We start from the raw sequence: 26,307 nt of genomic DNA, 5'->3' as shown, positions 1-26,307 counted from the left end.
GAAGACTTTATCAAGTCAAGTACCCATGGTCAAGACACATGTCAAGGGACTGCATCTCTCCTGAAATACGAAGAGGGCGTACACCTAAGTCCCCTTAGCAAGAAGCTCATTTATCAACACAAACGCAGGAATCTATAGTCAAAAATAATTTATAAGCACTCTCTCACTGGAAATCATTTGGCTTTCTTTTAATTCCATTAAAAAAAGTTTATTTGTTCATTCATTCAACAAACATTTTTGAACAGGGGCTATGTACCAAGAACTGAGATAGGGATTTAAAAATGAATAAGACAGCAGTCTATCTTAACTAGTTCACAGCTAGTAGAGTAGACATATAGGAAAATAAATACAGTATGGTACGATACACTCTAATAGAGTTTTGTGTAAGGTGTTAAGGAGGTGCAGAGGGCTGGCCAGTTCCTGCCTGAGAAAGTCAGACAAAGTTTCCCAGAAGAGGAAACATCTGACTGAGCCTTAAGAGTTGAGTAAATGTTTGCCAGGGGAGTAAGTGCCTAGCTAAAAGGAAGAAACTTTGTATGCCATGTTCATTGAATAGCAACAAATTTTGTGTGGGTATACCAAGGGAATGGTAGAAGAGACAGCTGGAAAAGCCGGTAGGGGCTGGTCTGTGAAGGCACTTAAAAACAAGGACTTTTTTTTCCCCCCCTTCTTCTCTGGAGTGGACAAATCCTGAAGAGCTGTATGCAGAAGAACAATCAATCAAATTTTTAGTTTGGAAAGTTTGGCAGCAATTGCAGGGGGAAGAGGGGCTTACCATGCAGAAACAGAAGGGATATTGAGACAAGTGTGCAAAATACCTATGATAAAGTTTCTGATAAGTGCTGACGTTAACGTGGGTACTTGTGTAAGTTTTGTTATATACCTGCCACCATTAGGAGTGCTACAGAAAATCAATAAAAGAGTTCAGAGATTGGAATGTAATAGTGAGGGAAGCTTCATGGAGAAGGCAGGAAGGAACAAAGAAACCACTGAAGCTCAGGTAGGGTGAGCATCCCAGAATGCAGAAACAGCTCAAATAAAGTGTGGCCTCTAACTGCAGGCTAGAAACATGATGTACCGGGGAAACAGACAACACCTATCAGACCAATGGGGAAACAAGAGAAATAAGGCGTTAAGGCAGATAGACCAAGTCACACAGAAGTCCACCAAAATCTACATGGCATCCCATGGGATGTGGGAGTAGGCAGCCAATATCTGTGGACACCGAGCCTCCACAATCATGCGTGTAATAAGGGTTTTATCAATTTCTAAGCTTGTGCATTTGACTGAGATGAAACACACTGGACAACTACAAAGCATCTTCTTTCAAAAAGACAGAGATTCCTCTAGTCTGTTAGCAATGTTGAACTGTAATCACCAACCAAGTGAAATGACATTAACTTGAGATAAACGTGCCTCACTGGTTAGCACCTTGTGAGTTTCCTCGTCATTTAAGAGTTGTACAAGAATTACAAGAATATACAACTGTCTGCCACTAACAGAGGAGTTGGGAAGGCCAAGAGTGCTTGTGTTTGTGTCCTAGCTGAAAACTCTTCTGAGATAGGAAAACCTCAGTGTGAAGTATACATTTAACGCTTATACTAAGCAGAGATGTGAATAATTAGATCATTCCAATCCTATGAATGGAATATTTCCACCCAGTAATGAAACCCATTTTGGATTATTATTCTTTGTTTATTAAGCCAACAAGAGCACTCATTCTAGCCAGCCTGTCACAAGCACAAAGTGAACTAAATGGTTTGTTTAGTCTAACGATAGATGCTCTCTGCCAAACAAGGAGGATCCCAAAATAAAACGTGACTTTACCATGGAATGCTGTTACATAATTAAAGGGAAGAGATGTAAAGATGGGGGCAACAGAATGACGCATTTCTTTTTTATTCAGCATGACCAGAGATGAGATGGATTTCTTGCCAGTTTACAGCACAAGGTGTGACAAGGTGTAGCTCATGACTGACTCTAGCAATAAATCAGTTGATGGTGTTCCCTTAACCTAGTACACACTTGATAACTGCAGCACCATCATGCAGTTTTGTTGATGATATAAGGCAGTAAGCCACACTGACTTCCAGATGACATTTCACGGACAACAAAGAGTTAAAGTTTATCTCGGACCCATTCACTCTACATCAAAAATGACCCCACCACCCCTCCTAGTCATTAACAATGCTAAGTTACTGCTGGAGGATTTTGCCTACCTCATTTTTGAATAGTTCCAGAAAGTCGTCCAGCCCATGTGTCAACAGACCACTTGGAGTTCAACCAACACTCCATAGCTCTCAGCTGGTAATTAGAATGTTTTCCTAAATATGTAGCTGATCGGTGATTTCCAAATTGCAAGACTCTTCCTGGGCCACTCTCAGGTCTGGTAAGCTCTCAGCACTTCAGGAATCAATTCACAAAGTGGGCAAGTAGAGTCATTTCCCTCAGCAGTTTTAACAAATTTTATGCTTCACGAAGACATGGATGGTCAAAACCCATTTTTATTTTCTGATTAGTGCTGCTCAATTAATCCTCAACTCTCTTACAATCGGCATTAAAAGAGACATAATCTTCCTTCTAAAAGTACACTTGGGCCCGGACATATCCTGATTTCACCTGTTCAGGTCTCTGGGTATTCAATAAAGCAAGTTCAGCCGCTGTGCCAAGAGGCCACACAGAGTTCAAGGTAACACCTCACAGCCATCAGCAGGTTAATTATAATTTCATTTTCAAACACACCGACTGCATGCTTGTTTCAACTCCAAATGACCTTACCTGCTTAATTTTTTTTGGGGGGGGGGGTCTACATGGAGTAAATTTCTGTCAGCAAAGCTGAAAGGCCACTCAGAGTTCATGGTAACAATTCATATTTTTAACAGGTTGCCCAGACCTAAATCCTCACCTTCCAACATTCCAGAGAGAGCACTTAGTAGCCATGAAGAAAGTAGGGCATGGGGGATGGGGAAGGGAAAAGCGCAGAAAAGGGAAGGAGGGCCATGGCTCCCGGTTTCTGGAGTTTTGAGAGGTTCAGTGCCAATGGCTATCTTAGTGAGCTGACTGGCTCGGTGTGGGGGGAAGGCCCTGAACTTTTGGGGTGGAGCCTTATAGGAGTTTCTAGATACTTACTTGATGACTGCATCATTGCCAGAAGCAAAACTGGCTCAAAAGCAGTCTTGTGTTACATTCTGAAACGATCACAATAGTGGAAGCTTGATGCTGCACTGAAGGCAGCTGGGACTAATGCTGATTTCCTTCTGCTCTCTCAGTGAGTAGGAACAGAAAAGAAGTTCTCAGAGGGGTAAACGCTTTCTGCAGACAAGGGCTCTTTCTCTTATCAATTAGGCTGAAAGAGCCCAGGTAACATCAATGAGAGGAGTCATTTCAGATGTGGTTTTTCTCGTCCCCTGCTGCCTATACTGAATCACATGCCAGAATGACAAATTTTGTGGGAATGTTCTATAGGACCAATTGGCCCATTTTCCCACTTAAAAACCAAACCAAAACAAGTGGCCCCAAAGCTTTTGCTCAGAAATGCTTTCTGTGTAATGCATCACTCATCCTAGATGGAAATCTCATTTTCCATTTCACAGAGTTTAGCTGCTGTTTTTTTTGTTTGTTTTCATTCTTTTACCTTTTCCAAACTCTGTACATGACTCAACTGCTCATGGTATTATTCATATTGTGAGCAATTTGAAGGGACTAAAAATAAGTACAGACCCCACTAACATATTTCATTCTTGGCAATTTATTCCCCTTGAAACAATTATTAGTTGCGTGGGACTTTGCCTCAAGTTGCTTAAGAACACTCTTTCCTGGCCCTTGGATCACCACCTGGCTTGGGCTGCATCTCCTTTCTTACAGCCTGATCTGCCTTGTCAAGAGTCTTCAAATGACAAAATGAAAGGACAATTTCTATAATGTCCACTCATTCCCTCTACAGAGGTTCCTTGTCTTGGCAAACAAGTGGGTGGCCTAACAACCATTTCACTCTCAAAATGTGACCACAGTCAATCTCAATACTGCTTCTCAAATGAGGGAGGCAATTTCTGGTTGCTGCAGGACCACAAAGCATTTAGTTGAGTGCCCCGCCATCAAGCCTGAATGTTTCATTATTGTTGCATAATCCAGTGATTTAAATTTTTTAGTTGCAGAGCTGGTTGTCTTCCCCCAGATGAACCTTATGAAGAAGCCCAGTATATAAAACATGTAATGTCAAAGCCATTCAGGCAAATTTAGGATAAATCACCCGGGGACCTATCAGCTCAGCCCTTCTACCTCCCCCATTCCACCAGCTTCTACCACCACAGCATAGCATTGCACCCAAGGGAGCTCAATGGAACCACTAGCTGCCATGCAGCACAGCGTAAAAGCTACTAAACTATGGATGTTGGTGGTAATTAGAAAGTAGATATTTGTAAGTAGCAAATCATTTCCCCAAATTTAATTAACTCAGAACTATAGGAACATGTTAGAACACTTTTTTTTCCCATTACATTATCATCTCTGAAAGGCAGAAGCTTTGGCTTGTTTATATATACTCCCCAACATACCCAGCTCCTACTAAATGTTCAATAAATGTTACATTACACTATTTTGCTTCAGACTGGAAAAAAATTACTTTCTATGCAAAACATGGCATTTTAAGGGGGGCAGGAAGGATATCTTCCTCCTCCCTTACTCCGCATTCACCCAGAAATCCATGGTCATCACAGTGATTGCAAGAGACTTGTCATCACATCAGACAGTCTTCATCACAGAAACATTCCATCTGGCCTTCAAACAAGGCGACAACCTGTATGCATCTCAACTTTCCTTAGTGAGAAATGTAGAATGACAACTGAAAGTTGAAGCGTTGAAGAAAGCTTATTTGGTCTCAACTTCCCCACCTATAAATGGCAACAATCGAACTGATCATTTCCCCTGTCTGGCATTCCAAAGGAGGTGGTGACTGTTCAACCGAGGCAAAGAAGTCACTTGAAGTCTGCTCTTCATTTTAGGGGGACTGTTCCTTCTCAGTCAACAAGCAACCAAGTATTTATTGACATCTTTTGGGGTCCAAATAAGAGCACTGAACTTGAAGTCAGAACACTGGAGCCCAAATTTAGGATTGCTACTTCATAGCAGTATGACATTACTCAAGAACACCTTGAGTATCGTTTCCTCATTACTGTCAGTGGAATAATAATTGGTATCTCACAAGATTATTTGTAAGAGAAAAAGATAATATTTATGAAAATATCTAGTGTTCCTGGTGACTATATGATTCAGGATCCTGTGTAGGATCCCAGGAATGGAAAGGGTTAAAGGAGAGACACTAAAGAAATGTACTGGGACTTTGTACATCAACTGCCATAAGGTGAATACCCAGGAAATTCGTATTTTAATGTCTAGAGTGCTCAGGGGTACCAGTTTAGCTCTAGGGAATTAAAGTTGTGGGATGGTAAGGGAGGAACCTAGGGCTCTGGGTTTGTTCCTAAGTGAGCCTCAAGATATATCAAATTGACCCAGATTCAGAACCCTACTGAGATTAAAGGCAAAACCTGAGCCACATTCCATCTGTGGAACAATCATACTAATGGTTGCTCCGTGACATGAAAAGGATTTTCATTTCAATCACCATATCTTTTCCAACACTCTCTTTCCCTTTCCCTCTTTTATGCCTGAATCAGGGCGGAACTGGAGCTAGAACAGAGATTGGATATTCTCAGAAGTGTAGAATACTATGGTCATAAGCCTATTTACCAGCGTTAAGATCTGTTCCTTTAGATAATTATTTCTCTGCCAAACTTTCTGGAGTTATGCAGTTATATTTTAGATTCCCCTCGGGGATAATCTGACCAGTCCTTAAGATAAGAATCAAAATAGCTAGGGTAAAGGATCAGATGACTTAGAAAATTTGGACCTTGGTCCACACAAAAATTGTATAAAGGGTCCAAATGCTAAAGAATTGCTTTTTGTATGTGATCAAATAGAATTCTGAGCTGGAGGCCATTTTTTTATTCCTCTCAAAGTTACAATGACAAAGGAACTTCTGATTTACTCCTCCTTTTTGGATCAACATTGGTTAACGAGCAAAATAAGAACAGACAATTTTTCTAAAGCTACTGAGTCATTTAGAAACAGAAGACTGACATTGTCATCCACAATAACCTGCTTAACTGAACCAAGTAATGCTTCCTAAAAATACATTTTTCATTTGTCTCACAGCAAGCATGTACTGAGTACTTTATCTGTGTAGGATCGTAGTCATTACAACCTCTGGTCTTCATTAATCTCTTCCTATCATCCTGGTTCTCTTTTGCCATTTTCTCATTTTGTACCTTTTTTAAATGGCATTATAACAAAGCATTTTATTTATGAGATCAATTCAAATAACATATTCTGACATTTCTTTCTATACTTTTATTTCCCTGTTTCATCCTCATATTCTTTCCAGGGATTCTCTCCATTGCCTGTATCACCTCTGACTCCTTCACAAATTAATTCAGATATGTTCCAACTATAGTAACTCACTTTTTTCCTCCTTCTTTTCACATTCCTTGTGTTCATAAGCCTTTTTTTGGTAAAGTGTTCTGAGATAAAACAGATGTTAGAATTAAGCAAAAATAAATGACCATTTCCCATGCACCAAATATGGGTATAAAAGTCCATGATATTAACCTGAAAGAATCACTGGAAGTTAAAATTAAACATATCTTCAGACATTTCATCCAGACATGGTTGGGAACCCATGAGGCTTCAGAGCATTAAAGGTGGTAATGCCATCAGTATGAATTTCTATTGTAAATCAGTAAACAGGTTTTTGGGTGTGATGAGTAACTTGCAGCAGACCAACACTTCTGCCAAGAACAATTAGAAAAGCCAGAAACAAAATTAAAAAAAAAAAAAAAAAGCTGCTTGAAGGCATCAAATTGCTGCTGAGACATCCAGGATTTGAGAAGACAAGATCTGGGAGAAAAGAGAAGTTCTTTGGGATAAGCCCAAAATTCTGCATACCAGATTCTTGGTGTTGGGAGAGAGGCAAGGAAGCCAGGAGAACTTCTGGCAAACTCACAGGGCTGGAGAGAAAAAACTGGAGTTTGGTGTTACCAAGGGAGAAAGAATTTAAGTAATCAAGATTACAGAGAGAAGACAGGGACAGAACAGCAAGCTTACTGGCATGTGCTGATGCTAAACCATAGCAGGCAGGGGGCTGAGAAGCCAAGCAGAAAATGGCTGAAAAGTAGAGCAGAGTTTTCTACAGACTCGTGGTGCTGAATAAACAAAAATTAAGAGTTCACCTCCCAGCTAGAGGGGCTTTTACTAAAATGCCCTGGGCTCTTTCTTGGGGCACACTGAGGGATACCTATAATAATGGATATGAACAAAGTGTACATGGAACCTTCTATAAACTGCACCCCAGTCAGAAGTCTGCATAATTCCTAAATGGATGGCACTGATGTCCCCTCACTCTAAATACCTGCTAAAGGACAAGCTCAATCTCTTGAGGCAAATATCATTATACAGGGCCACTAAAAATTTCCATGCACAATGGCTGGGATTCAATAAAAATACAGATTTTCTAAGAACAAGAGCAAGAAAAACAGACAATAGAAACAGTCCTACAGGTAAACAAAATCAGAAATAAACTTCAAAATAACTGTGATTAACATGCATAATAAAATAGAGGACAAAATGCAGAATTTCACCTCACAACTGAAAAACGAAAAAAAAGAGGAAATTCCAGCACTGAAAAATATATTAGCTAGATAATAGTGGGTAGGTTTAAGAACAGATTGCACACTGCTGAAGAAAGCATTAGTAAAATGGAATATTGGTAAGTACAAAATATCTAGACTGAAGCAAATACTTAGATTGAACCAAAAAGATAAAACATATGAGACACAGTAAAAAGAGCCAAAATATTTATTGTTAGAGTCTCAAAAACGAGGAGCTAGAGAATGAAGGAAATGAAAATTTAAAGATATAGTACCTACAAATTTTTTAAACTGATGAACGACATCAAGTCACAGATCCAAAAGGAATTTTAAATTCCATGGAGGAAAAACACAAAGAAAACCATAACAAGGCACATTAGAGGAAAACTGCCAAAACCAAAGGCAAATGTTCAAAGGATGAGCAACAAGACTGACCCCTGACTTCACCAAGAAAAATGATGAAAATCAGAAAACAGAAGAACTACATAATGACACACTAAAAGAAAGTAACTGGCAACTTAGAATTCAATACCCAGTGAAAATGTCCTTCAGGGATAAAGGCAAAAAATAAAAACACATTTCAAGACAAACAAAAGCTAATTTGTTATCAGTAGACCAAAAAGAAATATTAAACTAAAAGAAATATTAAAAAGAATGTGGAAACAAAAGGGTAAATATTAGATACATAAAATAATTATTATCATCATCATCATAATTGTGTTCCTTTGAATTTAGAATATTTGTCAAGTTAAAATGTATGATAGCAATAATAAAAAGGTTCTAGCATTTTTGTGGGACTTGTTATACTAGACTCTAATAAGTTAAGGATGCTTATTGCACAGTTTATGGCAATCACTAAAAGAGATATCCAACAATAAAAGATGTTTGTTATACAGTCTAAAAAACAAACTTATAGATAAAAGAGTAGAATAATAAAATACAATTAATTTTTAAAAGGGAAGAAGGAAAAAATGGAAAAAAAAAACAAAGAGGGCAAAAATACAAAACAAGAAGTATAATGACATATATAAACCCTGATATATCAGTAATTAATTTAAATTCCAGTTAACTAAATACTCCCATTAAAAAGCAGAATTTGTTAGAACAGAGAAACACTCTACATGCTTCTGAAAAAAAGCATACCTTAAATATAACAATCATAAAAACCTGAAAATAAAATGATGAAAAATATATACTATGAAAATACTAGTCAAAGAGAAAGCTGGTGTGGCCAGACAAAGTAGACTTTAAGGCAAGAAGCATTATTGGAGATACAGGGGGACATATCACAATGTTAAAAGTCAATCTACCAAGAAGATGCAACATTCCTAAATTTAAATACACCTAGTATTATATGCTTTAATATATGTAGAGAAAAATGGACAGGAATGAAAGGAGAAATAACAAATCTACCATCCTAACTGGACAGTTGCATGCCCCTCAATAACTGATATAATAATAATTACAACAACAACCAAAAAGTTAGTAGAGATACAGATTTACCTATTTGATAAATAAACTTGATCTAATGTCTATAGAACACTGTAGCCAGTAACTACAGAAAACACACTTTTTAAAAGGGCATTAGAGGGGCGCCTGGGTGGCTCAGTCATTAAGCGTCCTGGGATCGAGCCCAGCATCGGGCTCCCTGCTCCTCGGGGAGCCTGCTTCTCCCTCTCCTACTCCCCCTGCTTCTGTTTCCTCTCTCGCTGTGTCTCTCTCTGTCAAATAAATAAATAAAATCTTTAAAAAAAAAAAAAGGGCATTAGAATATTCACCAAAATTGACCACATGCTGAGCCAAGTGACAAGTCTCAACAAAAATCAAGGACTAGGAATAATTCTATTATATTCTCTGACCACAGTGAAATCAAGCTAGAAATCAATAACAAAAGATAGCTAGAAAAATCTAAAAATGGAAAATAATGTTGAATGTTAATGAAAGTAAGACATATCAAGATTCTCTGGGATGAAAAAATAACTGTGCCCCAAGGGCACTTTACTGCCCTAAATGCATATATTAGAAAAGAAGAAAGACTGGGGAAGAAAAAAGATGGATTTAGGGATTCATCCCAAGAAGTAAAAGAACAGCCGCCTGCCGTTGCTGCCACAGCTGGTGCTGCCGTGCTCAAGCAGAATCACGGGAGCAGAGTGCTCCTCTGTAAAGGTGCGATCAACAAGGTCAAAAATGGTTCCGTAAAAGCTAGTAAAAACGATAACCTCTACCAACAACGATCAAGGGGGGTAGGGGAAGAAATAAATCACTGATATTAGGAATGAAAAAGGGCACATAACTACAGATCCTACAGATAATTAATATAATAATATAATGAGATAATATTATGAACTTTATGCCAACGGATTAGGAAATGTGGATAAAACGAATTCCTAGAACACAATTCGCCAAAATGGACACAAGAATAAATAGAAGCTCTGACTCATCACTTGTATATTAAAGAAACTAAGGCTAGGGCGCCTGGGTGGGTCAGTCGTTAAGAGTCTGCCTTCAGCTCAGGTCATGATCCCATGGGTCCTGGGATCGAGTCCCGCATCGGGCTCCCTGCTCCGCGGGAAGCCTGCTTCTCCCTCTCCCACTCCCCCTGCTTGTGTTCCTGCTCTCATTCTCTCTCACTCTCTCTGTGTCAAATAAATAAATAAATAAAACCTTAAAAAAAAAAAAAAAAAAAGAAACTGAATCTATAATAAGTATCCCAGAAAGAAATTTCCTCATCCATATGATTTCACTAGTGAAGTCTTCATAACATTGAAGGGAGAAATAACGCTAATCTTACACAAATTCTTCCTGAGAGAGAAAATGCGGGAATACTTCACAAATGATTTTTGTAATTTAAATTCAATTAGCCAACATATAGTACATCATTAGTTTCAGATGTAGTGTTCAATAAATTATCAGTTATGTATAACACCCAGTGCTCATCACATCATGTCACAAATGATTTTTATTGGACTCACGTAAACTTGACACCAAAACCCGAAAAGGCCATTGTAAGAAAGGAAATCCCATACAAAATTGGGCAAAATACTTGAACTAACATTTCACAAAAGAAGATATCAAAATGGCTAATTAACATATGAAGAGTTTGTTCAATATCATTAGCATTAGGGAAATAATGCTAATTATTTTATTATTTTATTATACAATATATGAATAAACTCACAATGAGATACAGGTACACACCCACTGGAATGGTTAAAATTAAAAAGAATACAATACTATGTGTTGCTGAGGATGTGGAGCAAGTTGAATGATCATCATTCTTGATATAAACTGATTATAATCACTTTGAAAAACTGGTAGTATCTACTAAAGCCAATATACATACATCTTATGACCAGCAATTTCAACTATAGGTATATGTCCAACAGAAACGGGTGAATCAAAAGGCATATACAAGACTGTTGAAGGCAGCACTATTTGTAAAAACCCCAATCAAGAAATCCCAAATGTCCATCAACAATCAGAGATTAATAAATTGTGGTATAATCATATAATGGAATACCTCACAGCAATGAGAAAGAATAAATTACTGCTTCCTGCAACAGTTTGGATGAGTTTCATAAATATAATGTTTAATAAAAGAAGTTAGATGTAAAGAAGTACATACTGTATGATCCTATACAAATGAAGTTCAAAGCAGGCCAAACTAATCAATGCTGATAGAAATAAGCATAGTAATTTTATTGGGTGGGAGGCAGGAGAGACTGGGTACAGGTACAAAGGGGAATCTCAGGGGATGGTTGGTAATGTTTAAGCTTTTTATAAGGCTTTTATGGGTGCATTTACTTTGTGAAAATATATCAAGGTGCAAAATTATGCTGTATAGTTATTTAGTTCTACAACAATATGTTTATTTAAACCATCAGTAAATGGAATACTTACTTTCCCCCTTAAACTTGTACTGCTTGAGATCTTCTAAGTGGGTGCAGAGTTAAGACATGAGTGGTAGCCAAAGGAATTCAGAAGACTTTGTTCATGATCCAGTCGGTTGGTTGGTTTTCCATTCAAATGATCACAGCTAGGTACTGTGATGTGAGTGTTGTGTGTGTGTGTGTATGTGTGTGTGTTTGTATTTTTACCATTATAAAATTTGAAAATGTTTTCATTTTTAACCATTGTGATGGTTAATTTTAAGTGTCAATTTGACTGGTCTACAGGGTCCCCAGACATTTTGTCAAGCATTCTGGGTGTGTGTGTGTGTTTCTCGATGATACTGATATTTGAATCAGTAGACTGAGTAAAGCAGATTGTTCACCCCAATGTGAGTAGGCTTCATCCAATCAGTGGAAGGATTAAATAGAACAAAAAGGCTGACCTCCTTCTGCCTAAATGCCCTAACCTAGGACATCAGTCTTTTCTGGCCTTTGGACTGGAACTGAAACATCAGCTCTTTTTGTGTCTCAAGCCTGCTAGCATTCAAACAGGAACTATACCATTGGTTCTCCTAGGTTTCAGGCTTGCCCACTGTAGATCTTGGGAAACTTGTCAGCCTCCATAATCACATGAGCCAAATCCTTACAATAAATCTCTTATAATAAACAGATAGAGATATAAACATATACATATACACACATGTCTTATTGGTTCTGTTTCTCTGGAGAACTCTAACACACTCACATATTGCTTAATTTTTGCCCATAATAGATTGTTAAAGGCAGAAAACAGAAAGCACGCTGAAATAATAAAAATAAATGAAGACCATAAAAATGATAATTTTGCAAATATGTTCAAAGATGATCTTAAATAAACTTGTAATTACATTCATTGATCAGACTCTTTATGAAAACATATTTGAAGAAATAGTTTGTATTCAATTTGACTTTGTATTCATTAGGATTTAAGATTAGTCATATTGACACTTATCTTTTGAGAAATACTTGCACTTCCTACCTTTCCTTATATTATTTAGGAGTTGGTCAAATGAGGGAACATCTGGGTTATGCCTTTTTTTTTTTAAGTAGTTTTCTTTAGGAACTGTCAGCATGTTGTTGTTGAAGTGTGGAGGTGTAACTCTGCGTGGACTATGGACAGTCAACAATATGTACCTACAAGTTGCACTATTGCAAAACGGGTGTATTATCCAGGTACTCGTACACTATTTTTTTGTACTACTGGTCTGTACCAGAAACATTTTCTTTTATTGTTACTTGCTTTTTAAACTTTGTTTAGCCACTTAAAGAAAATCTGCTTATGGCACAATTTGCCTCAAATCCATTCCAAGCTGTATATTTGTTTTCCAATAAAAAAATTACAATTTACCCCTCCAAAAAAACACAACTTGAAAATTATACAAACAAATTAGTCTTTAATATTCAAAATTAAAAATTTCAAACAACAGATCTTATAAATAGATTTGGCTCTTTGGATCTGTATTCTAATAACTGGAACTTGTTACATTTGATCTCCAAACAATTCAATAAAATATTACAATTGGATTATTCCATAAATTCTGCTTTCTCTTACATAATTAGCTTAAAATAAATACTATGCATAATTTTTATATGAGAAAGGTGACATGTATTTAATATTTCTGGATATTACTTTGAAATTAATCTTAGAACCTTTAATAATATGCAAAATCTGAGCTTTTAATTTGCTCCTTTATCCTATGCCATGAAAAAAATGACAATATTATTTTTAAATTCCAAAAGGGAGGTGATCATGAAGTTATGTTTACTGTCTAAATTCTACAACTCATAGATGTTTGAAAAATGCTAATTTACTCTAATGTCTACCTCCAACTTTTACAGAGAAGGAAAATGAAACCCTGAGCAGTTAAGCAGTTTGACCAAGGGTAAACACTCAAGTGTCCTGATTATTAGCCCAGAGTTTTTTGTACCACAGCATAACAAACTATCTCCCTTCTAACACTCTGCGTCATACTAGCTCCTCAACTTTTTTTTTTTATAAACACAAAAAAGAATCTGGTCAACTCTAGCCATTAAAAGGTCACCATGTCTGACTGAGAAATTCACAAATATAATGGCTCTTTACATTCTCCTCCACCTTCAGTAAATTTGGCTTTCACCAAGTAATGTCTGAAAACATCTTTGGATAATTTTCAGCAGAGAAACAATAAATCAGGGGTGTCAGTGGGCTGAGAGGGGAGAACTTTTCCAATTTTCATAAACAAAAACTTCAGTGACAGCTGCTTTCAGGTTTTGAATGTAATTTTCCTAACTGATGTCTTCACTGTGGTGTGCCTTGGCTGTCTTCCACTCACTAGCCAATCCTGGGGGAAACGCGATTTATGTTGACACCGCATCAGTGTGAAAATCTGATCAAGTAAAGTAGAACTCTGCAGCCTCACTGAGGAAAACTGGAGGCAAGTCACCATTCACATGTGGATAAGGCTAAGACAAGGTCCATCTACGAAAGTACTACTGCCCTGCTTCTGGTTTAAATTGCCAACTGATTAGTAGCTAATAACGTAGCCTCAAAAAACTTCCCACTGAAATAGCTATAAAAACTCGGAAGAAAGTAAAAACTCCTAACGATGCTAAAATCTAAAACGAATAGTTAACCTATTGCCAGAATTCAGAAGGATCGAGAATCACAATCCAGGGCTCATACAGAACATACTCACCGGTCTTTCCCACTCCTTCCCCTGGCTCAAAAACCAGCTCTATAACAATGTTTCCTAATCTTGGACAGTTTTCTGCAAAACAGATTCTTTGGCTTCATTTCCAGAGTTACTGGTTCAGAGGGGCTGGGGTGGAGGTGGGGGGTGTTATCCAGAATTGAATTTTTTTTTAAATAAAGCTTATTAAGTTAATCTTATGATCTCCCAGGTTTGAAAACTACTGGTCTCTATCAATCAGAAAAATTGGGTGGCCATTCCTCTGCTGCATGGTTGCTGCTTTTTTAAATTTTTTTTTTTTTTACAAGTTTCCATAAACCAATCAGCCAGCTTCCCCCAGTCACATAGCTTTTATAAGCAGAGTACATTGTCAAAACCAGGAAACTGACATTGGTACAATACTATGAATTCAGGTGGAGGAGACCTTATTTGGATTTTTACCAGTTTTTACATGGATTCTTGTTTATGTGTGCTTTATATGCACCCGTGTGTGTTGTATAAAACGTACAAAAGTTTATCACATGTAGATTTGTGTAACCATCTCTACAATCAGAATGCAGAACTGTTCCATCACCATAAAGGAACTCATTTGTTTTACTTTGTACTAGTCACACCTTCCCCTATCCCCAACCCTAACCTCAGCAACCACTGATTTGTACTTTATCACTATAATTTTGTCACTTAGAGAATGTTATATAAATGGAATCATACACTATGTAACCGTCTGAGATTGGCTTTTATTTTTCATTCAGCATAACGGCCCTTGAGAGCCATTCATGTTTTCGCATGTATCAATAGCTCAGTCCTTTTTACTGCCAAGTAGTTAGGATTAGATTGTATAAATCTATCACAGATTGCATCTATCTTCAAAGCACATATCCATTCATTCTTTGAAGTACCTTTGGACTGTACATTGGAAGTACATTTCCAATTTTCAGTTATTACAAATAAAGCTGCTACGAACGTTCATGGACAGTTTTTTTGTGTAAAGGTAAGTTTTCATTTCTCTAGGATAAATGCCCAGGAGTGTGACTGCTAGTTTACATGGTAAGTATATATTTAATTTTATAAGAAACTGCTAAGGCATTTTCCAGTAATAGCATCATTTTATATTCCCACCAGTAATGCATGCATGAGAAATCCCATTGTTCTGCATTGTTATCAGCAATTGGTTTGTCAGTTGCGGCTTTCTGAGGTGCACAAAGCTGGACAGCCTTTTCTCTTAGCCTCTATGTAGTACTTACACTTTTATAATATGGCAGAAGGCAAGAGGGCTTGAGTGATACAAAGTATTATGGAGTCACAATGCAACACAGATTAAAAGATCCCAGGAAGAGAACAGGTTGGGGGAACAGAATACCCATTCATCCTACTGGTTAAGGTCAGAGAAAGAGACAATGGGGACAGGCTTAAGATAAACAGTAAACCATTAATGTTGCATTAGATGAATAATTGCTGAAGGTGGGATACTTGGACAGGAACTGTGCATATCAATGAGCTCCCCAGTTTCAGATCTGAGATGGGGCTAACCACACTCAAGAACAGGGTTAACAGGGATCTGGTTTTTAAAACTGAAAATCTGGTATTTAAGCTTTTGGCCTAGAAATAAATACATACTGTGATGTGGCTTATGAGCCAACATTCTTGCTCTAGGCTTATAAAACATGCTACTGTGCTGACTCCTAACATGGATACGAGAGCATGAACTTTCTTTTTTGATATTTCTGGGACACTATACGGCAAACCCAAGTAAACAGGACCACAGTGAACCACAGATCCTATCTGTTAAAATACATAATGCATCTAAATATTCTTTCTAGGAGAAGTAGTTGGGGAAAAAAAACTTACGGAAAAATACCAGGATCACTGCAAGGGACTATCATCCTTAAGGCTCAAGAGGAAAACATTTTTTTGGACAAGATTTAATATATAAACCAGAAAGAAAGTAAAAACTAAAAATTGATTTGCACTCCCAATATGATACAAGGAAGCAGAAATACACAGTGAAAGAATAGTCATGATAAGGGAGACAGTATAAACAATGCAAAAAACCCATAATGCAATTGTAGAATTTTAATAAATGTTAAAGGTAGTAACGATCATGACTTCAGCAACTTAAATATAGATTAAAGGACAAGTCAGACTTTTATGATAAGAGTGCAGAGGTGAAAACAAAACAGAGATAAATAGAAAAAGAAGATGATTTGCAATGGGGAGACAAGCCCTAAGAATTGAAACAACAATTATTCTTAACTCTCCAAAGTTAACATTTATTATAGTCATTCTATTCTCCTTTCCCCAGTTTGACTCTTCACAACAGAAACAAACCACCGATGATCTGATACAATGGCTCAGCTCTAGAATTCTGACCACCGTGGCTCTAATTTCAAGGCATCCAGAACAGGAAGGCACATGTTTAAAACAGGCAACCATCACCTCTGTCTTTCTTTCCTCAGAAACTTGGGCTTATTCAGCTGCTCTTCTCTAACTTTCTTCTTCCTTCACACATATATGCACTAATCTAAAGCCTAGGACCTCCAGGCTCAGGCAGTAACTCTAACACGCATTTACATATTTTCTGTAATGATGGGCCCGAAAGATCCTGCTTCATCATTAACTCAGTAACAAAGTGTTCCGTGAAGTTAAATGCATTTGCACTTCAATTTCTTCAACTAAAATTCAACACACTAATTTTAATCCTACAGCCTCTATTTCCCCTTAAATTATATTTGTTTGCATTTTTGTCTTTTATTTGTCTTTTGACATCTCCGAGTCACTTTTTGATGTCTGGATTTTTTTAAAAAGCCAATCTGAGCCTTTTAGTAGGAACACAATCTATTTACATTTATTACCATAATGAATGTGGTCTTGTATTATCTGGTTTCATGCTTCCTGCTTTGCTTTCTTCTTTGTTGTTTCCTTAACTACGCAGAGATTTTCTTTGATTTTGTTTTTGCTAATGATTTACAAGGCATACAAACAGTCTTGATTCAATTTTTTTTTAAATTTTTTTATTGTTATGTTAATCACCATACATTACATCATTAGTTTTAGATATAGTGTTCCATGATTCATTGTTTGTGCATAACACCCAGTGCTCCATGCAGAACGTGCCCTCCGCAATACCCAGTCTTGATTCAATTTTTAAGATATGGACTTATAATAATTATCAGTGTCAAGAAAAAAAGAGCATCTATTTACTCTACACTTTTTCTCATCCCCCAATATGACTGACATTATTAGGGATTTCAGAACCCAATTCTTTATTTTTAAGTATTTATATATCTTAATAAAGTTCTTAATAAAATATTTTAAAATGTCTCTCAAAAACTATTGAGACTTCAAAATGTTTTGAAAGATTTTAATGTTACCTACCAGGTCTTTTATGCAATCACATCTTTTTATTAAAAAAAAACCCACAAATTTTTATTGATTAAAAATACAAACATCTTGATTTCCTTATGGAGACTTTAAATTCTTAAAAGCTTGTAAATGTTTTCACTTTTTTTTTTTTTAAAGATGTTCTTTATTTGACAGAAAGAGCACAAGCAGAGGGAGAGAGAGGGAGAAGCAGGCTTCCCGCTGAGCAGGGAGCCCGATGCGGGGCTCGATCCCAGGACCCTGGGATCATGACCCGGGCCGAAGGCAGCCACTTAACCAACTGAGCCACCCAGGCGTCCCGTGTTTTCACTTTTTTGCATTTAATACTACAGAGCAGGGGTGGCACACTTAGGCCAGAGAGAAAATGTTTTCGGTTTTGTGGGCCATATATTTATTCTCTGTATCAAGTACTCCAGTTGGCCATTGTAGTGCCAAAGCAGCCACAGACAAAAGGCAAATGGGTGGACATGGTTATGTCCCCATAAAACTTAATTCATAAAAATAGGCAGTAGGCCTGAGTGTGCTGGCTTTTGCTGTGGGGAAAAGGTCTGCGGCCGGCAGAATTGAGTTAAATCCTTCTCTAATATTAGATGATACTACATGAAATGAGAGGCACAGCTCTCTATTCTCTATTCTCAATTCCTCTTTACAAGAGACTAGGACTTAAATCTAATAGATACCCCGTCATTATTTATTATGCTTTTTTTTAAGGTAAAACTAGAGCTTTAATGAGTATTTTAAAACCAGAGTGGGGGCGCCTGGGTGGCTCAGTCGTTAAGCGTCTGCCTTCGGCTCAGGTCATGATCCCAGGGTCCTGGGATCGAGCCCCGCATCGGGCTCCCTGCTCAGCCGGAAGCCTGCTTCTCCCTCTCCCACTCCCCCTGCTTGTGTTCCCTCTCTCGCTGTGTCTCTCTCTGTCAAATAAATAAAATATTAAAAAAACAAACAAACAAACAAAAAAACCAGAGTGACCCAAATATGCTCTCATTAAAAGCATAATCTCAGAGAGTCTGCTTAATTTCTTTTGACATGCTTATACTATCAAGTAAAAAACTGATTTTTCTGTCATATAAAAGCAAGCTCCAGGGGCACCTGGGTGGCTCAGTCGCTGAGCATCTGACTCTTGGTTTCGGCTTGGGTCATGATCTTGGGGGCATGGGATCAAGCTCCGCATCAGGCTTCACACTCAGCATGCAGTCTGCTCAAGAATCTCTCTCCTTCTCCTTCTTCATCCCCCTCTACCCATCCCCCACACGCTCGTGCTCTCTCTCTCTCTCTAAAATAAATAAATAAAATCTTTAAAAAAAAAAAAAAGCAAGCTTCACATCACATGGAGCTCTGATAAATGCAGCAACAATAGAACTTTAGGGTAAATCCTAAAGGTTCTGCGCCTCTTTGTAAGTATGACAAATCCAGACTGGTACACAGAATAAAGAGTAACAACGTCAATCTTGTCTGCTTCTTGAACTTGGCTGGAGAAGGAATATTGAAAGATGTGTAATGTGAGCATCTAATAGTATAATGAGATGGGTGGAGCCCTCAATGATTCTAATGGGGAGGGCTCTCATTTTCACCAAATTGGAATTGTAAGAGCAGTATTGGCAGATGTGTGTATTCCAGGTGGTAGGAGGAGAAAGGCGGAGAGAGAAAGAGTCAGTTACCAGGAAAGTAGAGCTATGCGACTCCTAATAAATCCAGGCAAAGATGCAGCATAATCTAGTGGGACCAGTGTTCACTGCAACTACAGGCACAGCTGAAACAAACCCACAAACCTCTGAGTGTCAATTATCATTTAAAATAGGAATAAGGAAACCTTCTTGATTTCCGAGCAGATATCCTTGGTTTGCCTCTTTTTAAATCGCTCCTAAATTTACTGCAAATTTCCCAGAATAAACATCCTTGTTAGGTATTATGGTCTCTTTCTTTCTATTTTAATCATAAGAACTTAAAAAAAAAAAAGGTATTTGCTAGAAAGGGGTACTTAGGTTTCTTGGGGGAACTAAATGCTCTCAAATATATCTATTTATATATTATTCTCTATTTCTCTCTCTACAGATTTATCTCTCCATATCTTTATATATTTGAGGGGATCTCTAACATAAAAATATAATCCTGTAATCCCTACTCTATTTGTCAAAAAAAAAAAAAAGAAAGAAAGATTAGTGTGAGGAACGGGATGAAAAGCTTATAAGCGAGTATCCAAACTCACTGCTATATGAGAATACCTATCAAAATACTTGACAGTGAAGCTCTCAGAACGATGGAGATAGAAAAAAATCCACTAAAATTGCAAAGAATGCCTTAAGCCACAAGGGTTAAGAGACAGAAGAGGCTAATAAAACTGGGGAGATCTGACCTTTGAGAAGAAAGGATGAAAAAGATTCCCTTAAAGTATGTACCTGCTTGTGTACATCCAGTGTCCATCTCCTACTGTGATCCAAAATTCATGCAGTAATGGTTTTGAATGCATCATGGGCTCAACCAGGGCCAGGATAATTTTAAACAACAGGTTTTAAGTGAAGGTTTGAAAACATTGGAATGAGGTTCTCAGGAGACAGCAAAGACCATTTGCCCACCTAACAAACTGCCGCCCTAATTTCCTAAGCTGGGTAAGCTTCAGTAGGACCTAGAGACAAAGAGATTCCCGTACTTTGTTACTTCAAGAAGCCCCTTCCCTACCCTAACTGTTCGTGGCCTTGTTTCACAAGTACATCTTCCAGTGGTAATAGGGTTCCAATGGTCACTGCCTTGTCAATCATTACAGGCCATAACTTCCGCAGGAGAGAAATAAGCCTAGCTTTAAATGTGTATTCTTCTAGTTTACAGTGACGATGTTTCATCATCAGTACAAGCCAGAACTTCTCAGACACATATGCCTCAAGCTAGTTTTTATTTCAATCTTTGAGGCATCCCGAGAAAAGAGGAAGACATGGAAAATACTTGGTTTCAAGATTCTGTCCCGTGATTTGCTGAATCAAGCCCTAGTTTGAATCCCGGTCCTAGGGTAAATTCTGCTGACTACAATCTGGTGTAGATTTTGCATTTGTTTTTTGTTTTTTTTTTTTTTTCCAGAATATAGTGAAAGAGACTGTACAAAAGAGGAGGCGGAAGTTAAATATTTTTAAGGAGCTTGTCCAATAAGAATCATACTTTGTAATTGTCTGTAAAATACATACAAAGACATCCCCTTAAAGACGAAGAACTGAAGGCTAAGAGTGGTTATGGATTTGTCTGAGGGTACACACAGAAAGAGAACTTGAACAGGATCCTGAACGCGTATGTCTCAACTTTACATGATATTAAATAATAGTGTATTAAAAACAATAGATTTGCTTCTGAATGTAATCCTGAAGTGCTGAATATAAGCTTATATTCATTCTGGCAGTTTCTAATATAAAACAGGAAGTTTCCAATGTAATACAGTTTGAGCTAGCTGAAATGATACTTTGACATGCTTGGGAGAGAAGAAAAGACAAGTCCTCCAGACTCTTCCAGTGGAAAAGCTTTCTGAATTGCCAAAATCCAGAGGGTCAAATTTCCTTGGCTTTTCTAATGACAATGTCACTGTTCTTTTCATAGGGAAGAAGGGGAGTTCTAAAGAAGCCCCTACATATTTAGATGAAGATAGTTCATGTAGAATTTCCTGAGGGCCTCTTATACGTCCAGCAGGCATTTAAATGGTATAGATAAGAGTAGCAGATAGATGATATCTTTATCACCTTTAAAAAATATCATCATTTATTAGGACTATTTTGCCTGCTCCCAATAAGTGTTTTGGAGGTTTCATGATAAAGGATATGTGTATAATAATGTTTTTAAAATGGAAATAGAAAAGACGCGATACAATCATATGACTATTCTCTAGGTATTTAAAGAACGTGACTATCGAGGAGGAAAGAAAAGTAAGCGTCTCAAGAGACTTTAACTAGGTGTAATGGAATGAAACTAGGCAAAGGAAAACTCAGGATAAACAAAATGTTTTTCTGATTTTTCCTAAGTTTCTACTTGTGAACTAAATTCCCTGAGGAAGACTGTTGGCAGTCATGTGAAAAGACTGTTCTTTTTGTACTGTTCTATAGAGGATAAACCTGCAGAAAGAAAGACGAGAGATGAACAAAATTATCTAACAGGGATTTTCTACCTCTAAATTTATCCTCTAAAATTAAATGTAGTTTGAAAAAGTATGCAAGTAATACGAAAACACATTCTCTCAAGTTGAAAGAAGACAATCAAATAAAAGTTGCAATTCCCCCTTTTCTCCCTCCTGAAAACTCCCTTTCTTCTTCAAGATGAAAGGGTTAATTTCACTGTTAACATGCATGATATAGAAAGATATTTGCTTACAGATGGGATTTTTACTTTAAGTATTGTCTGGTGACTTAGCTTTTAAAACCTAGTATGTCTTGGAGATCTTTTCATGTTGCTATATATACGGCCTCCCCCTTTTGAAGGGGTATATACCGTCCCTTCGTGAATGGGATGGTGAATGGTCCATAACTTAGCCATTCTTCTACCAATGGGTATTTAGGTTTGTTCTAATTTCTACCTGTTATACACAGTACTATAGTGAATACTTTATATTCATATTCTTGTACACATGTGAGAGGTACAATTACTAAGGATGAAATAGAAAGTGGAATTTACAATATTGATAGTACAGCCAAACTGTCCTCAAACACACTGCACCAATTTGTACCCCTATTTATAGCTTCAAATAGTGTGTTTCTTCTCTCCTTTTTTCAACTAGATATTATAAATTAAAATTTTTTTCACTAATCTAATAGCTGACAAAGGATACCTCATTATTATTTTAATTTCCCTTAATGAATGTAAGTATCTTTTCATTTTGGGCAGGGGGACACTTTTAGTTCTTACTTTCCCAACCACCTGTTGATATGAGCTTTCCCCACTGGTTGTTAGCCTTTTTTCTTACTGAGTCCTTAGAGTTTTTCATATATTCTGGATATTAATCATTATTCCATTACAGATACTGCCATTATTCTCTCAGACTGTGATTTAACTTTGGTTACGCTGTCTTCTATCATATTAGAGTCTTAAATCTTGTCAATCTTATTTTATGGCTTTAGATTTTGTATTTTAGTTAGTCTTTTCCCACTCCAAGAGCATGAAAATATTCTCCTATTTTTCTTTTAATACTTTTAATGTTTAGGTTTTTAATACATCTGGAATTTATTTATGGGCACGGATAAAGCAGGGGTCTAATTTAAGTGCTGCCCCAAAGGGATAGCGAATTGTCTCAGCACAATTTACTAACATTTTCTGACCTATCTGAAATTGTTCCTTTATCATAAAGAAGCTAAATTCCCATGAGTCTATTTTTTTTCTATTGTGCTACTTTACTCTTGCACCAAAATAATAATCTTAAATTTACAGCTTTATATGATGTTTTGATATCGAGTAGTGAAAATATCCCCTTGGCATACAGGCAGGACTATAGTGGTTAAGAACGGGGGCTGGAATCAGACCTCAGTAAAATCCCAGCTGTGTTATTTACTAGTTGGGTGTTACTAATCTTGTTAATTACTAACCTTGGGCAGGTTACTCGATTTCTCCGTACTGTTCTATTAGACATGATCTGAAAAACGGTTATACTAACAGTTCCTATATTTTATTATTAGGAGGATTAAAGGAGTAAAGACATGTAATGTACTTAAACCAGTACTGGACTCATAATAAGAATTCGAATATGATAGCCACTGTTCAAAACCTTTTTTATTCTCACACATTACATCTTCCACAGAATTTTGAGAATCAGCCTATTAAGTTTCATAAAAACAGTTCCACAGGGTCTTTGATTAGTATCCCATTGAATGCACTGAGGAGTTTCAAGATATTGACAGAATTCCTAGATCCTGCAATCCCTCCAAGAACATGCTGTATCTCTCCATTTGTTCTTCTTTTATGTCCTTCGGCAAAGTTTCATAATTTTTTTTCCTACAGATGCTGTACATTTCTAATTAGGCTTATTCCCCAGGAATTTTATTGGTTTTGTTCTTATTATAAATGAGATTTTTTTTTTGCCTCTATTGATACTTGCTGTTAAATAGGAAAGCTATGCTTTAGTACATTACTTCTACACCCGACCATCTTTTATCAGCACATAGGCATATCTTGTTTTATTATGCTTCACAGACATGTGTTTTCTACAAATCGAAGGTTTTTGGCAACCCCAATGTCAAACAAGTCTACCGGTGCCACTTTTCCAACAGTATTTGCTCACGTCATGTCTCTGTGTCACATTTTGGTAGTTCTCACACTATTTCGAACTTTTTCATTATTATTATATCTTACAGTGACCTGTGATCAGTGATTATGACCGGTTGAAAGCCCAGATGATGGTTAGCATTTTTTTTACAACAAAGTACTTTTTAATTAAGATATGTACATTTTTTAGACATAATGCTATTGCACACTTAATAGATTGCCGTAGAGTGTAAACATAACTTTTATATGTGCTGGGAAACCAAAACATTCATTTGACCTGCTTTATTAAGTGGTCTGGAACAGATCTTGCAGTATCTCCAAGGTATGCCTGTATTGTTTCTCAGTAAATTTACTTGAAATATTTAAGCTGATGATGATATAATCTGTGAATAAGGACAGCTGTGTTTCTTCCTTTCCAGTATTTTTTGATATTTAGTCAAAAACACTGAGAAAAAAAATTGTCATTTCTCCCTATCCTTTGGTTGTGTGGCAGTAGTCACAGAGTGATTAGTGAAATACCTCACTAGAAGTTCTGCTCCATTTAATACTGCGTGCCTCAAACAAAAACTCAAAAATCACAATAAGAAACATATATAGTGCTTCCTATGTGCTAGGTATCTTCTAAATGCTTTAAATATATTAGTTCATTTAATCCTCACAACCTCATAAGGGATAACTGGAATTAATCTCCCCAAATGGGACTCTCCTTGCAAAGAGACTCTGACAGTTTTCCCTTAAAGAAACTTTGTAATCTGTTAGTTATATCTAAACACCCCCACCCAAGGCAAATTAAGCAAGTTGCCTCTCGTCCTTTAACCCCAAAGCTTCTTAATTTCCAAGTAAGCAGGACCAATCAGGGTGAGCTCTAAAATCTCACTCTTAACTCAATCAGAATGAAAAACAAGGCCCATAAGAATCAACTTTGACTTTTCACGGCCACATGAACCAAGAGTTGCTGTGAGCAAATCCTTGAAAATCCTTAGCATTAAATAAATCTCTCAGGCTCATATACAACCCAATTCTGATTTACTGTCAGGGAAGTCAGGTGTTAGAAAAATTAGGCTGTATTTTCTGCCTCTGTATTCTTAAAAAAAATTAATTAAAAAAAAAAGATGTTATTTAACATATCCTTCCTGACTTTCTTTTAGTAATATCATAGATAATGTGTTATCACCTATTTTTTGTCAACGATATAGTGTGACCAACTAAAATGTTAATAAATGTAGATTTGTATTATCATTTTTTAACAAGTTCATCATATGCTGTGGTTTGAATATGCCATTTTTAAAAAGCATAGTGATTACTATGTACTAGGCACTGTTCTAAGTGCTTTATAAATATCAACTCATGTAATCCTCATTACATCTGAGGTAAGTACCCTAGCATACCATATGGCATGCAGTACTAGGATTTCATCAGATTAAATACATCAAATTTTGATTTGATTTAATTAAATTTTTAATCAAATTGCTCTAAACTGTGTCATTACAAACAATACCATAACAAAGTTCTTGGCACATCCACCTTTGGGCAGTTGTGCAGTTACCTTCCCTAGTCCCAATTAAACAGATGCCTTTTCAACAGCTGAACACTAGCTGATTCAAGCTATCCCAAGAAGCCAGTGAAATAAAAGGATTATAACCCTAGGGCTCAGAATTTCTGCTCTAGTTTAGACAGCACGTGACTGGGGCCTCCTTCCTGTCTTGTTCTCCTATTCCGAAAGGGGGAGCAAGCAACATGGTCCCAGAGTCCTAAAAATCCTGAACACATTTTCCCTCTTGGGGAAAGGAGGCCCCGTTGAAATAAAGAAAGGAGGAACGCTTCTTGAAATCCTGAATAGGCTGACTCAGATTAAGGCATCTCTCAAGATATATCCATATATATTGCCCATTTAAACTAATTCATATATCATGAAAATGTTTATCTTTATAATCCAATATCCTCATTTCACAGGTGATAAAACTGAGTCCAAGGGGCATAAGTGACTTCCCCTTAAAAAGCTCCCCAAACTCTACAAGTGTTCATAACATCTTCATTGTTATCTTCACCATTACAAAAATACATTTGTATATATTGTATCCTTGTGGATATGTTGTTTTTCTGATCTTCTATTTTTTAACATTACATTGTTGTACTTTTTATATGTATTGTGCTCCTTACATGCATTAACCTGGTCCACAAACCTGTGGTTTTAATGACAATATTCAACTATGATTAACGTACAACAGTTTAACTCTTCTCAACTGTTAGATATCTGTACTGTTTTTCATTTTTTTAAATCAAAAATAGTAATGGTGCAGATACAAATACCTTATGTTTTATCCCTTCTCTCTCTTACCCCCTTTGGGTAATTTTATAAAGATAAAGAGTATTTCTAGAGTAAAAAAAAAAAATAGTGGTCAG

General features: G+C 36.9%; 1 protein-coding gene across 3 annotated transcripts in view; it reads right to left on the bottom strand.

Moving 5' to 3' along the window:
* The window catches only part of EXOC6B (exocyst complex component 6B), a 590,843-nt gene that overhangs the window by 96,886 nt on the left and 467,650 nt on the right, over window positions 1–26,307 (bottom strand). The window lies entirely within an intron of this gene.

The sequence above is a fragment of the Halichoerus grypus genome, chromosome 10 (assembly GCF_964656455.1).
Source record: "Halichoerus grypus chromosome 10, mHalGry1.hap1.1, whole genome shotgun sequence".
Lineage (NCBI taxonomy): Eukaryota > Metazoa > Chordata > Mammalia > Carnivora > Phocidae > Halichoerus > Halichoerus grypus.
Note: the sequence above shows the minus strand (reverse complement) of the source record. Positions and strands in the feature narration are given on the sequence as shown.